We start from the raw sequence: 14,350 nt of genomic DNA on the forward strand, positions 1-14,350 counted from the left end.
CTAACACTATCCTAGGGCTGATGCTAACCCTAACCCTAACCCTAAAACTATCCTAGGCCTGATGATAACCCTATCCCTAACCCTAACACTCTCCTAGGGCTGAGGCTAACCCTAACCCTAACACTCTCCTAGGGTTGATGCTAACCCTAACCCTAACACTATCCTAGGGATGATGCTAACCCTAACCCTAACCCTAACACTATCCTAGGGCTGATGCTAACCCTAACCATAACACTATCCTAGGGTTGATGCTAACCCTAACCCTAACACTATCCTAGGGCTGATGCTAACCCTAACCCTAACCCTAACACTATCCTAGGGCTGATGCTAACCCTAACACTAACACTATCCTAGGGCTGATGCTAACCCTAACCCTAACCCTAACATTATCCTAGGGCTGATGCTAACCCTAACCCTAACTCTAACACTATCCTAGAGCTGAGGCTAACCCTAACCCTAACACTATCCTACGGCTGATGCTAACCCTAACCCTAACCCTAACACTATCCTAAGGCTGATGCTAACCCTAACACTAACACTATCCTAGGCCTGGTGCTAACCCTAACCCTAACCCTAACACTATCCTAGGGCTGATGGTAACCCTAACCCTAATAATATCCTAGGGCAGATGCTAACCCTAACCCTAAACCTATCACTATCCTAGGGCTGATGCTAACCCTAACCCTAACCCTAACACTATGATAGGGCTGATGCTAACCCTAACCCTAACTCTAAAACTATCCTAGGGCTGATGCTAACCCTAACCCTAATACTATCCTAGGGCTGATGCTAACCCTAACCCTAACCCTAACACTATACTAGGGCTGATGCTAACCCTAACCCTAACACTATCCTAGGCCTGATGCTAACCCTAACCCTAACACTTACACTATCCTAGGGCTGATGCTAACCCTAACCCTAACCCTAAACCTATCCTAGGTCTGATGCTAACCCTAAACCTAACAGTATCCTAGGGCTGATGCTAACCCTAACCCTAACCCTAACACTATCCTAGGGCTGATGTTAACCCTAACCCTAACACTATCCTAGGGCTGATGCTAACCCTAACCCTAACCCTAACACTCTCCTAGGGCTGATGCTAACCTTAACCCTAACACTATCCTAGGCCTGATGCTAACCCTAACCCTAACACTATCCTAGGGCTTATGCTAACCCTAACCCTAACCCTAACACTATCCTAGGCCTGATGCTAACCCTATCCCTAACCCTAACACTCTCCTAGGGCTGAGGCTAACCCTAGCCCTAACACTCTCCTAGGGCTGAGGCTAACCCTAACCCTAACAGTATCGTAGGGCTGATGCTAACCCTAACCCTAACAATAAAACTATCCTAGGGTTGATGCTAACCCTAACTCTAACACTATCCTAGGGCTGATGCTAACCCTAACCCTAACCCTAACACTATCCTCGGGCTGATGCTAACCCTAACACTAACACTATCCTAGGGTTGATGCTAACCCTAACCCTAACCATAACACTATCCTAGGGCTGATGCTAACCCTAACCCTAACTCTAACACTATCCTAGGGCTGAGGCTAACCCTAATCCTAACACTATCCTACGGGTGATGCTAACCCTAACCCTTACCCTAACACTATCCTAGAGCTGATGCTAACCCTAACCCTAACACTAACACTATCCTAAGGCTGATGCTAACCCTAACTCTAACAATATCCTAGGCCTGATGATATCCCTAACCCTAAACCTAACACTATCGTAGGGCTGATGCTAACCCTAACCGTAACCCTAACACTATCCTAGGCCTGATGCTAACCCTAACCCTAACCCTAACACTATCCTAGGCCTGATGCTAACCCTATCCCTAATCCTAACACTCTCCTAGGGCTGAGGCTAACCCTAACCCTAACCCTAACACTATCCTAGGGCTGATATTAACCCTAACCCTAACACTATCCTAGGGCTGATGCTAACCCTAACCCTAACCCTAACACTATCCTCGGGCTGATGCTAACCCTAACACTAACACTATCCTAGGGTTGATGCTAACCCTAACCCTAACCATAACACTATCCTAGGGCTCATGCTAACCCAAACCCTAACTCTAACACTATCCTAGGGCTGAGGCTAACCCTAACCCTAACACTATCCTACGGGTGATGCTAACCCTAACCCTAACCCTAACACTATCCTAAGGCTGATGCTAACCCTAACACTAACACTATCCTAGGCCTAGTGCTAACCCTAACCCTAACCCTAACACTATCCTAGGGCTGATGCTAACCCTAACCCTAACCCAAACACTATCATAGGGTTGATGCTAACCCTAACCCTGACACTATCCTAGGGCTGATGCTAACCCTAACCCTAACCCTAACACTATCCTAGGGCTGATGCTAACCCTAACACTAACACTATCCAAGGCCTGATGCTAACCCTAACCCTAACCCTAACACTATCGTAGGGCTGATGCTAACCCTAACCCTAACCCTAACACTATCCTAGAGCTGATGCTAACCATAACCCTAACCCTAACCCTAATACTATCCTAGGGCTGATGCTAACCCTAACCCTAACGCTAACACTATCCTAGGGCTGATGCTAACCCTAACACTAACACTATCCTAGGGCTGATGCTAACCCAAACCCTAACCCTAACACTATCCTAGGGCTGATGCTAACACTAACCCTAACTCTAACACTATCCTAGGGCTGATGCTAACCCTAACCCTAACACTATCCTAGGGCTGATGCTAACCCTAACCCTAACCCTAACACTATCCTAAGGCTGATGCTAACCCTAACACTAACACTATCCTAGGCCTGGTGCTAACCCTAACCCTAACCCTAACACTATTCTAGGGCTGATGCTAACCCTAACCCTAATAATATCCTAGGGCTGATGCTAACCCTAACCCTAACCCTAACAGTATCCTAGGGCTGATGCTAACCCTAACCATAACCCTAACACTATCCTAGGGCTCATGCTAACCCTAACCCTAACCCTAACACTATCCTAGGGCTGATGCTAACCCTAACACTAACACTATCCTAGGGCTGATGCTAACCCTAACCCTAACCCTAACACTATCCTAGGGCTGATGCTAACCCTAACCCTAACACTATCCTAGGCCTGATGCTAACCCTAACCCTAACCCTAACACTATCCTAGGGCTGATGCTAACCCTAACCCTAACACTATCCTAGGGCTGATGCTAACCCTAACCCTAACCCTAACACTATCCTAGGGCTGATGCAAACCCTAACCCTAACACTATCCTAGCCCTGATGATAACCCTAACCCTAACCCTAACACTATCCTAGGGCTGATGCTAACCCTAACCCTAACACTATCCTAGGGCTGATGCTAACCCTAACGCTAACCCTAACACTATCCTTTAACTGATGCTAACCCTAACCCTAACCCTAACACTATCCTAGGCTTGATGATAACCCTATCCCTAACCCTAACACTATCCTAGGGTTTATGTTAACCCTAACCCTAACACTATCCTAGGGCTGATGCTAACCCTAACCCTAACACTATCCTAGGGCTGATGCTAACCCTAACCCTAACCCTAACACTACCCTAAGTCTGATGCTAACCCTAGCCCTCTCACTATCCTAGGCCTGATGATAACCCTAACCCTAACCTTAACACTATCCTAGGGCTGATGCTAACCCTAACCCTAACCCTAACACTATCCTAGAGCTGATGCTAACCCTAACCCTAACACTATCCTAGGCCTGATGATAACCCTAACCCTAACCCTAACACTATCCTAGGGTTGATGCTAACCCTAACCTTAACACTATCCTAGGGCTGATGCTAACCCTAACCCTAACCCTAACACTATCCTAGGGCTGATGCTAACCCTAACGCTAACCCTAACACTATCCTTGAACTGATGCTAACCCTAACCCTAACCCTAACACTATCCTAGGCCTGATGATAACCCTAACCCTAACTCTAACACTATCCTAGGGTTTATGTTAACCCTAAACCTAACACTATCCTGGGGCTGATGCTAACCCTAACCCTAACGCTAACACTGTCCTAGGGAGGATGCTAACCCTAACCCTAAACCTAACACTATCCTAGGGCTGATGCTAACCCTAACACTAACACTATCCTAGGGCTGATTCTAACCCTAACCCTAACACTAACACTATCCTAGGGCTGATGCTAACCCTAACCCTAACTCTAACACTATCTTAGGGCTGAGGCTAACCCTAACACAAACACTATCCTACGGCTGATGCTAACCCTAACCCTAACCCTAACACTATCCTAAGGCTGAAGCTAACCCTAACACTAACACTATCCTACGCATGGTGCTAATCCTAACCCTAACACTATCGTAGGGCTGATGCTAACCCTAACCCTAATACTATCCTAGGGCTGATGCTAACCCTAACCCTAACCCTAACACTGTCCTAGGGAGGATGCTAACCCTAACCCTAACCCTAACACTATCCTAAGGCTGAAGCTAACCCTAACACTGACACTATCCTAGGCCTGGTGCTAACCCTAACCCTAACCCTAACACTATCCTAGGGCTGATGCTAACCCTAACCCTAATACTATCCTAGGGCTGATGCTAACCGTAACCCTAACCCTAACATTATCCTAGGGCTGATGCTAACCCTATCCCTAACCCTAACACTATCCTAGGGCTGATGCTAACCCTAACCCTAACACTATCCTACGCCTGATGCTAACCCTAACCCTAACACTTACACTATCCTAGGGCTGATGCTAACCCTAACCCTAAACCTAACACTATCCTAGGGCTGATGCTAACCCTAACCCTAACCCTAACACTATCCTAGGGCTGATGTTAACCCTAACCCTAACACTATCCTAGGGCTGATGCTAACACTAACCCTAAACCTAACAGTCTCCTAGGGCTGATCCTAACCCTAACCCTAACACTATCCTAGGCCTGATGCTAACCCTAACCCTAACACTATCCTAGGGCTGATGCTAACCCTAACCCTAACCCTAACAATATCCTAGGCCTGATGCTAAACCTATCCCTAACCCTAACACTCTCCTAGGGCTGAGGCTAACCCTAACCCTAACACTATCCTAGGGCTGATGCTAACCCTAACCCTAACCCTAACACTATCCTAGGGTTGATGCTAACCCTAACCCTAACACTATCCTAAGGCTGATGCTAACCCTAACACTAACACTATCCTAGGCCTAGTGCTAACCCTAACCCTAACCCTAACACTATCCTAGGGCTGATGCTAACCCTAACCCTAATAATATCCTAGGGCTGATGCTAACCCTAACCCTAACCCTAACACTATCGTAGGGCTGATGCTAACCCTAACCCTAACCCTAACACTATCCTAGGGCTGATGCTAACCCTAACCCTAACACTAACACTATCCTAAGGCTGATGCTAACCCTAACTCTAACAATATCCTAGGCCTGATGATATCCCTAACCCTAAACCTAACACTATCGTAGGGCTGATGCTAACCCTAACCGTAACCCTAACACTATCCTAGGCCAGATGCTAACCCTAACCCTAACCCTAACACTATCCTAGGCCTGATGCTAACCCTATCCCTAATCCTAACACTCTCCTAGGGCTGAGGCTAACCCTAACCCTAACCCTAACACTATCCTAGGGCTGATGTTAACCGTAACCCTAACACTATCCTAGGGCTGACGCTAACCCTAACCCTAACCCTAACACTGTCCTCGGGCTGATGCTAACCCTAACACTAACACTATCCTAGGGTTGATGCTAACCCTAACCCTAACCGTAACACTATCCTAGGGCTGATGCTAACCCTAACCCTAACTCTAACACTATCCTAGGGCTGAGGCTAACCCTAACCCTAACACTATCCTACGGGTGATGCTAACCCTAACCCTAACCCTAACACTATCCTAAGGCTGATGCTAACCCTAACACTAACACTATCCTAGGCCTAGTGCTAACCCTAACCCTAACCCTAACACTATCCTAGGGCTGATGCTAACCCTAACCCTAATAATATCCTAGGGCTGATGCTAACCCTAACCCTAACCCTTACACTATCGTAAGGCTGATGCTAACCCTAACCCTAACCCTAACACTATCCTAGGGCTGATGCTAACCCTAACCCTAACTCTAACACTATCCTAGGGCTGATGCTAACCCTAACTCTAACAATATCCTAGGCCTGATGATATCCCTAACCCTAAACCTAACACTATCGTAGGGATGATGCTAACCCTAACCGTAACCCTAACACTATCCTAGGCCTGATGCTAACCCTAACCCTAACCCTAACACTATCCTAGGCCTGATGCTAACCCTATCCCTAATCCTAACACTCTCCTAGGGCTGAGGCTAACCCTAACCCTAACACTATCCTAGGGCTGATGCTAACCCTAACCCTAACCCAAACACTATCATAGGGTTGATGCTAACCCTAACCCTGACACTATCCTAGGGCTGATGCTAACCCTAACTCTAACCCTAACACTATCCTAGGGCTGATGCTAACCCTAACACTAACACTATCAAAGGCCTGATGCTAACCCTAACCCTAACCCTAACACTATCGTAGGGCTGATGCTAACCCTAACCCTAACCCTAACACTATCCTAGAGCTGATGCTAACCATAACCCTAACCCTAACCCTAACCCTAACCCTAATACTATCCTAGGGCTGATGCTAACACTAACCCTAACTCTAACACTATCCTAGGGCTGAGGCTAACCCTAACCCTAACCCTAACACTATCCTAAGGCTGATGCTAACCCTAACACTAACACTATCCTAGGCCTGGTGCTAACCCTAACCCTAACCCTAACACTATTCTAGGGCTGATGCTAACCCTAACCCTAATAATATCCTAGGGCTGATGCTAACCCTAACCCTAACCCTAACAGTATCCTAGGGCTGATGCTAACCCTAACCCTAACCCTAACACTATCCTAGGGCTCATGCTACCCCTAACCCTAACACTAACACTATCCTAGGGCTGATGCTAACCCTAGCACTAACACTATCCTAGGGCTGATGCTAACCCTAACCCTAACCCTAACACTATCCTAGGGCTGATTCTAACCGTAACCCTAACACTGTCCTAGGCCTGATTCTAACCCTAACCCTTACCCTAACACTATCCTAGGGCTGATGCTAAACCTAACCATAACCCTAACACTATCCTAGTGCTGATGCTAACCCTATCCCTAACCCTAACACTACCCTAGGGCGGATGCTAACCCTAACCCTAACCCTAACACTATCCTAGGGCTGATGCTAACCCTAACACTAACACTATCCTAGGGCTGATGCTAACCCTAACCCTAACACTAACACTATCCTAGGGCTGAGGCTAACCCTAACACTAACTCTAACACTATCTTAGGGCTGAGGCTAACCCTAACCCTAACACTATCCTAGGCCTGATGCTAACCCTAACCCTAACCCTAACACTATCCTAGGGCTGATGCTAACCCTAACCCTAACACTATCCTAGGGCTGATGCTAACCCTAACCCTAACGCTAACACTATCCTAAGGCTGATGCTAACCCTAACCCTAACACTATCCTAGCCCTGATGATAACCCTAACCCTAACCCTAACACTATCCTAGGGCTGATACTAACCCTAACCCTAACACTATCCTAGGGCTGATGCTAACCCTAACCCTAACCCTAACACTATCCTAGGGCTGATGCTAACCCTAACGCTAACCCTAACACTATCCTTTAACTGATGCTAACCCTAACCCTAACCCTAACACTATCCTAGGCTTGATGATAACCCTATCCCTAACCCTAACACTATCCTAGGTTTTATGTTAACCCTAACCCTAACACTATCCTGGGGCTGATGCTAACCCTAACCCTAACACTATCCTGGGGCTGATGCTAACCCTAACCCTAACCCTAACACTACCCTAAGTCTGATGCTAACCCTAGCCCTCACACTATCCTAGGCCTGATGATAACCCTAACCCTAACCTTAACACTATCCTAGGGCTGATGCTAACCCTAACCCTAACCCTAACACTATCCTAGAGCTGATGCTAACCTTAACCCTAACACTATCCTAGGCCTGATGATAACCCTAACCCTAACCCTAACACTATCCTAGGGCTGATGCTAACCCTAACCTTAACACTATCCTAGGGCTGATGCTAACCCTAACCCTAACCCTAACACTATCCTAGGGCTGATGCTAACCCTAACGCTAACCCTAACACTATCCTTGAACTGATGCTAACCCTAACCCTAACCCTAACACTATCCTAGGCCTGATGATAACCCTAACCCTAACTCTAACACTATCCTAGGGTTTATGTTAACCCTAAACCTAACACTATCCTAGGGCTGATGCTAACCCTAACCCTAACGCTAACACTGTCTTGGGAGGATGCTAACCCTAACCCTAACCCTAACACTATCCTAGGGCTGATGCTAACCCTAACACTAACACTATCCTAGGGCTGATTCTAACCCTAACCCTAACCCTAACACTATCCTAGGGCTGATGCTAACCCTAACCCTAACTGTAACACTATCTTAGGGTTGAGGCTAACCCTAACCCAAACACTATCCTACGGCTGATGCTAACCCTAACCCTAACCCTAACACTATCCTAAGGCTGAAGCTAACCCTAACACTAACACTATCCTACGCATGGTGCTAACCCTAACCCTAACACTATCGTAGGGCTGATGCTAACCCTAACCCTAATACTATCCTAGGGCTGATGCTAACCCTAACCCTAACCCTAACACTGTCCTAGGGAAGATGCTAACCCTAACCCTAACCCTAACATTATCCTAGGGCTGATGCTAACCCTATCCCTAACCCTAACACTATCCTAGGGCTGTTGCTAACCCTAACCCTAACACTATCCTAGGCCTGATGCTAACCCTAACCCTAACACTTACACTATCCTAGGGCTGATGCTAACCCTAACCCTAAACCTAACACTATCCTAGGGCTGATGCTAACCCTAACCCTAACCCTAACACTATCCTAGGCCTGATGCTAACCCTAACCCTAACACTATCCTAGGGCTGATGCTAACCCTAACCCTAACCCTAACACTATCCTAGGCCTGATGCTAAACCTATCCCTAACCCTAACACTCTCCTAAGGCTGAGGCTAACCCTAACCCTAACACTATCCTAGGGCTGATGCTAACCCTAACCCTAACCCTAACACTATCCTAGGGTTGATGCTAACCCTAACCCTAACACTATCCTAGGGCTGATGCTAACCCTAACCCTAACACTATCCTAGGGCTGATGCTAACCCTAACCCTAACACTAACACTATCCTAGGGCTGATGCTAACCCTAACCCTAACACTATCCTACGGCTGATGCTAACCCTAACCCTAAACCTAACACTATCCTAAGTCTGATGCTAACCCTAGCCCTCACACTATCCTAGGCCTGATGATAACCCTAACCCTAACCTTAACACTATCCTGGGCTGATGCTATCCCTAACCCTAACCCTAACACTATCCTAGAGCTGATGCTAACCCTAACCCTAACACTATCCTAGGCCTGATGATAACCCTAAACCTAACCCTAACACCATCCTAGGGCTGATGCTAACCCTAACCCTAACCCTAACACTATCCTAGGGCTGATGCTAACCCTAACGCTAAGCCTAACACTATCCTTGAACTGATGCTAACCCTAACCCTAACACTATCCTAGACCTGATGATAACCCTAACCCTAACAATAACACTATCCTAGGGTTTATGTTAACCCTAACCCTAACACTATCCTAGGGCTGATTCTAACCCTAACACTAACACTATCCTAGGGCTGATGCTAACCCTAACCCTAACCCTAACACTATCCTAGGGCTGATGCTAACCCTAACCCTAACACTAACACTATCTTAGGGCTGAGGCTAACCCTAACCCAAACACTATCCTACGGCTGATGCTAACCTTAACCCTAACCCTAACACTATCCTAAGGCTGATGCTAACCCTAACACTAACACTATCCTGGGCCTGGTGCTAACCCTAACCCTAACCCTAACACTATCCTAGGGCTGATGCTAACCCTAACCCTAATACAATCCTAGGGCTGATGCTAACCCTAACCCTAACCCTAACACTATCCTAGGGCTGATGCTAACTCTAACCCTAACCCTAACACTATCCTAGGGCTGATGCTAACCCTAACCCTAACACTATCCTAGGCCTGATGCTAACCCTAACCCTAACCCTTACACTATCCAGGGCTGATGCTAACCCTAACCCTAACCCTAACACTATCCTAGGTCTGATGCTAACCCTAAACCTAACACTATCCTAGGGCTGATGCTAACCCTAACCCTAACCCTAACACTATCCTAGGGCTGATGTTAACCCTAACCCTAACACTATCCTAGGGCTGATGCTAACCCTAACCCTAACCCTAACACTCTCCTAGGGCTGATGCTAACCCTAACCATAACACTATCCTAGGCCTGATGCTAACCCTAACCCTAACACTATCCTAGGGCTGATGCTAACACTAACCCTAACCCTAACACTATCCTAGGGCTGATGTTAACCCTAACCCTAACACTATCCTAGGGCTGATGCTAACCCTAACCCTAACCCTAACACTCTCCTAGGGCTGATGCTAACCCTAACCATAACACTATCCTAGGCCTGATGCTAACCCTAACCCTAACACTATCCTAGGGCTGATGCTAACACTAACCCTAACCCTAACACTATCCTAGGCCTGATGCTAACCCTATCCCTAACCCTAACACTCTCCTAGGGCTGAGGCTAACCCTAACCCTAACACTATCCTAGGGCTGATGCTAACCCTTACCCTAACCCTAACACTATTCTAGGGTTGATGCTAACCCTAACCCTAACACTATCCTAGGGCTGATGCTAACCCTAACCCTAACACTAACACTATCCTAGGGCTGATGCTAACCCTAACCCTAACACTATCCTAGGGCTGATGCTAACCCTAACCCTAACCCTAACACTATCCTAGGGCTGATGCTAACCCTAACCCTAACACTATCCTAGGGCTGATGCTAACCCTAACCCTAACCCTAACACTATCCTAGGGCTCATGCTAACCCTAACCCTAATACTATCCTAGGGGTGATGCTAACCCTAACCCTAACCCTAACACTATCCTAGGGGTGATGCTAACCCTAATCCTAACCCTAACACTATCCTAGGCCTGATGCTAACCCTAACCCTAACACTTACACTATCCTAGGGCTGATGCTAACCCTAACCCTAACCCTAACACTATCCTAGGTCTGATGCTAACCCTAAACCTAACACTATCCTAGGGCTGATGCTATCCCTAACCCTAACCCTAACACTATCCTAGGGCTGATGTTAACCCTAACCCTAACACTATCCTAGGGCTGATGCTAACCCTAACCCTAACCCTAACACTCTCCTAGGGCTGATGCTAACCTTAATCCTAACACTATCCTAGGACTGATGCTAACCCTAACCCTAACACTATCCTAGGGCTGATGCTAACCCTAACCCTAACCCTAACACTATCCTAGGCCTGATGCTAACCCTATCCCTAACCCTAACACTCTCCTAGGGCTGAGGCTAACCCTAGACCTAACACTCTCCTAGGGCTGAGGCTAACCCTAACCCTAACAGTATCCTAGGGCTGATGATAACCCTAAACCTAACCCTAACACTATCCTAGGGTTGATGCTAACCGTAACCCTAACACTATCCTAGGGCTGATGATAACCCTAACCCTAACCCTAACACTATCCTAGGGCTGATGTTAACCCTAACCCTAACACTATCCTAGGGCTGATGCTAACCCTAACCCTAACCCTAACACTCTCCTAGGGCTTATGCTAACCCTAACCCTAACACTATCCTAGGCCTGATGCTAACCCTAACCCTAACACTATCCTAGGGCTGATGCTAACCCTAACCCTAACCCTAACACTATCCTAGGCCTGATGCTAACCCTTACCCTAACCCTAACACTATCCTAAGGCTGATGCTAACCCTAACACTAACACTATCCTAGGCCTGGTGCTAACCCTAACCCTAACCCTAACACTATTCTAGGGCTGATGCTAACCCTAACCCTAATAATATCCTAGGGCTGATGCTAACCCTAACCCTAACCCTAACAGTATCCTAGGGCTGATGCTAACCCTAACCCTAATAATATCCTAGGGCTGATGCTAACCCTATCCCTAACCCTAACACTATCCTAGGGCTGATGCTAACCCTAACCCTAACCCTAACACTATCCTAGGGCTGATGCTAACCCTAACCCTAACTCTAACACTATCCTAGAGCTGATGCTAACCCTAACCCTAACAATATCCTAGGCCTGATGATATCCCTAACCATAAACCTAACACTATCCTAGGGCTGATGCTAACCCTAACCCTAACCCTAACACTATAGTAGGGCTGATTCTAACCGTAACCCTAACACTATCCTAGGCCTGATGCTAACCCTAACCCTAACCCTAACACAATCCTAGGCCTGATGCTAACCCTATCCCTAACCCTAACACTCTCCTAGGGCTGAGGCTAACCCTAACCCTAACACTATCCTAGGGCTGATGCTAACCCTAACCCTAACCCAAACACTATCCTAGGGTTGATGCTAACCCTAACCCTGACACTATCCTAGGGCTGATGCTAACCCTAACCCTAACCCTAACACTATCCTAGGGCTGATGCTAACCCTAACACTAACACTATCCAAGGCCTGATGCTAACCCTAACCCTAACCCTAACACTATCGTAGGGCTGATGCTAACCCTAACCCTAACCCTAACACTATCCTAGAGCTCATGCTAACTCTAACCCTAACCCTAACCCTAACCCTAATACTATCCTAGGGCTGATGCTAACCCTAACCCTAACGCTAACACTATCCTAGGGCTGATGCTAACCCTAACACTAACACTATCCTAGGGCTGATGCTAACCCAAACCCTAACCCTAACACTATCCTAGGGCTGATGCTAACACTAACCCTAACTCTAACACTATCCTAGGGCTGAGGCTAACCCTAACCCTAACACTATCCTACGGCTGATGCTAACCCTAACCCTAACCCTAACACTACCCTAAGGCTGATGCTAACCCTAACACTAACACTATCCTAGGCCTGGTGCTAACCCTAACCCTAACCCTAACACTATTCTAGGGCTGATGCTAACCCTAACCCTAATAATATCCTAGGGCTGATGCTAACCCTAATCCTAACCCTAACAGTATCCTAGGGCTGATGCTAACCCTAACCCTAACCCTAACACTATCCTAGGGCTGATGCTAACCCTAACCCTAACCCTAACACTATCCTAGGGCTGATGCTAACCCTAACACTAACAATATCCTAGGCCTGATGATATCCATAACCCTAAACCTAACACTATCCTAGGGCTGATGCTAACCCTAATCCTAACCCTAACACTATCCTAGGGCTGATTCTAACCGTAACCCTAACACTATCCTAGGCCTGATTCTAACCCTAACCCTTACCCTAACACTATCCTAGGGCTGTGGCTAAACCTAACCATAACCCTAACACTAACCTAGTGCTGATGCTAACCCTATCCCTAACCCTAACACTACCCTAGGGCGGATGCTAACCCTAACCCTAACCCTAACACTATCCTAGGGCTGATGCTAACGCTAACACTAACACTATCCTAGGGCTGATGCTAACCCTAACCCTAACCCTAACACTATCCTAGGGCGGATGCTAACCCTAACCCTAACTCTAACACTATCTTAGGGCTGAGGCTAACCCTAACCCTAACACTATCCTACGGCTGATGCTTACCCTAACCCTAACCCTAACACTATCCTAGGGGTAATGCTAACCCTAACCCTAACACTATCCTAGGCTTGATGCTAACCCTAAATCTAACCCTAACACTATCCTAGGGCTGATGCTAACCCTAACCCTAACACTATCCTAGGGCTGATGCTAACCCTAACCCTAACCCTAACACTATCCTAGGGCTGATGCTAACCCTAACCCTAACACTATCGTAGGCCTGATGCTAACCCTAACCCTAACCCTAACACTATCCTAGGGCTGATGCTAACCCTAACCCTAACACTATCCTAGTGCTGATGCTAACCCTAACCCCAACCCTAACACTATCCTAGGGCTGATGCTAACCCTAACCCTAACACTATCCTAGCCCTGATGATAACCCTAACCCTAACCCTAACACTATCCTAGGGCTGATGCTAACCCTAACCCTAACACTATCCTAGGGCTGATGCTAACCCTAAACCTAACCCTAACACTATCCTAGGGCTGATGCTAACCCTAACGCTAACCCTAACACTATCCTTTAACTGATGCTAACCCTAACCCTAACCCTAACACTATCCTAGGC

The sequence above is a fragment of the Lemur catta genome, chromosome 8 (genome assembly GCF_020740605.2).
Source record: "Lemur catta isolate mLemCat1 chromosome 8, mLemCat1.pri, whole genome shotgun sequence".
Classification (NCBI taxonomy): Eukaryota; Metazoa; Chordata; class Mammalia; order Primates; family Lemuridae; genus Lemur; species Lemur catta.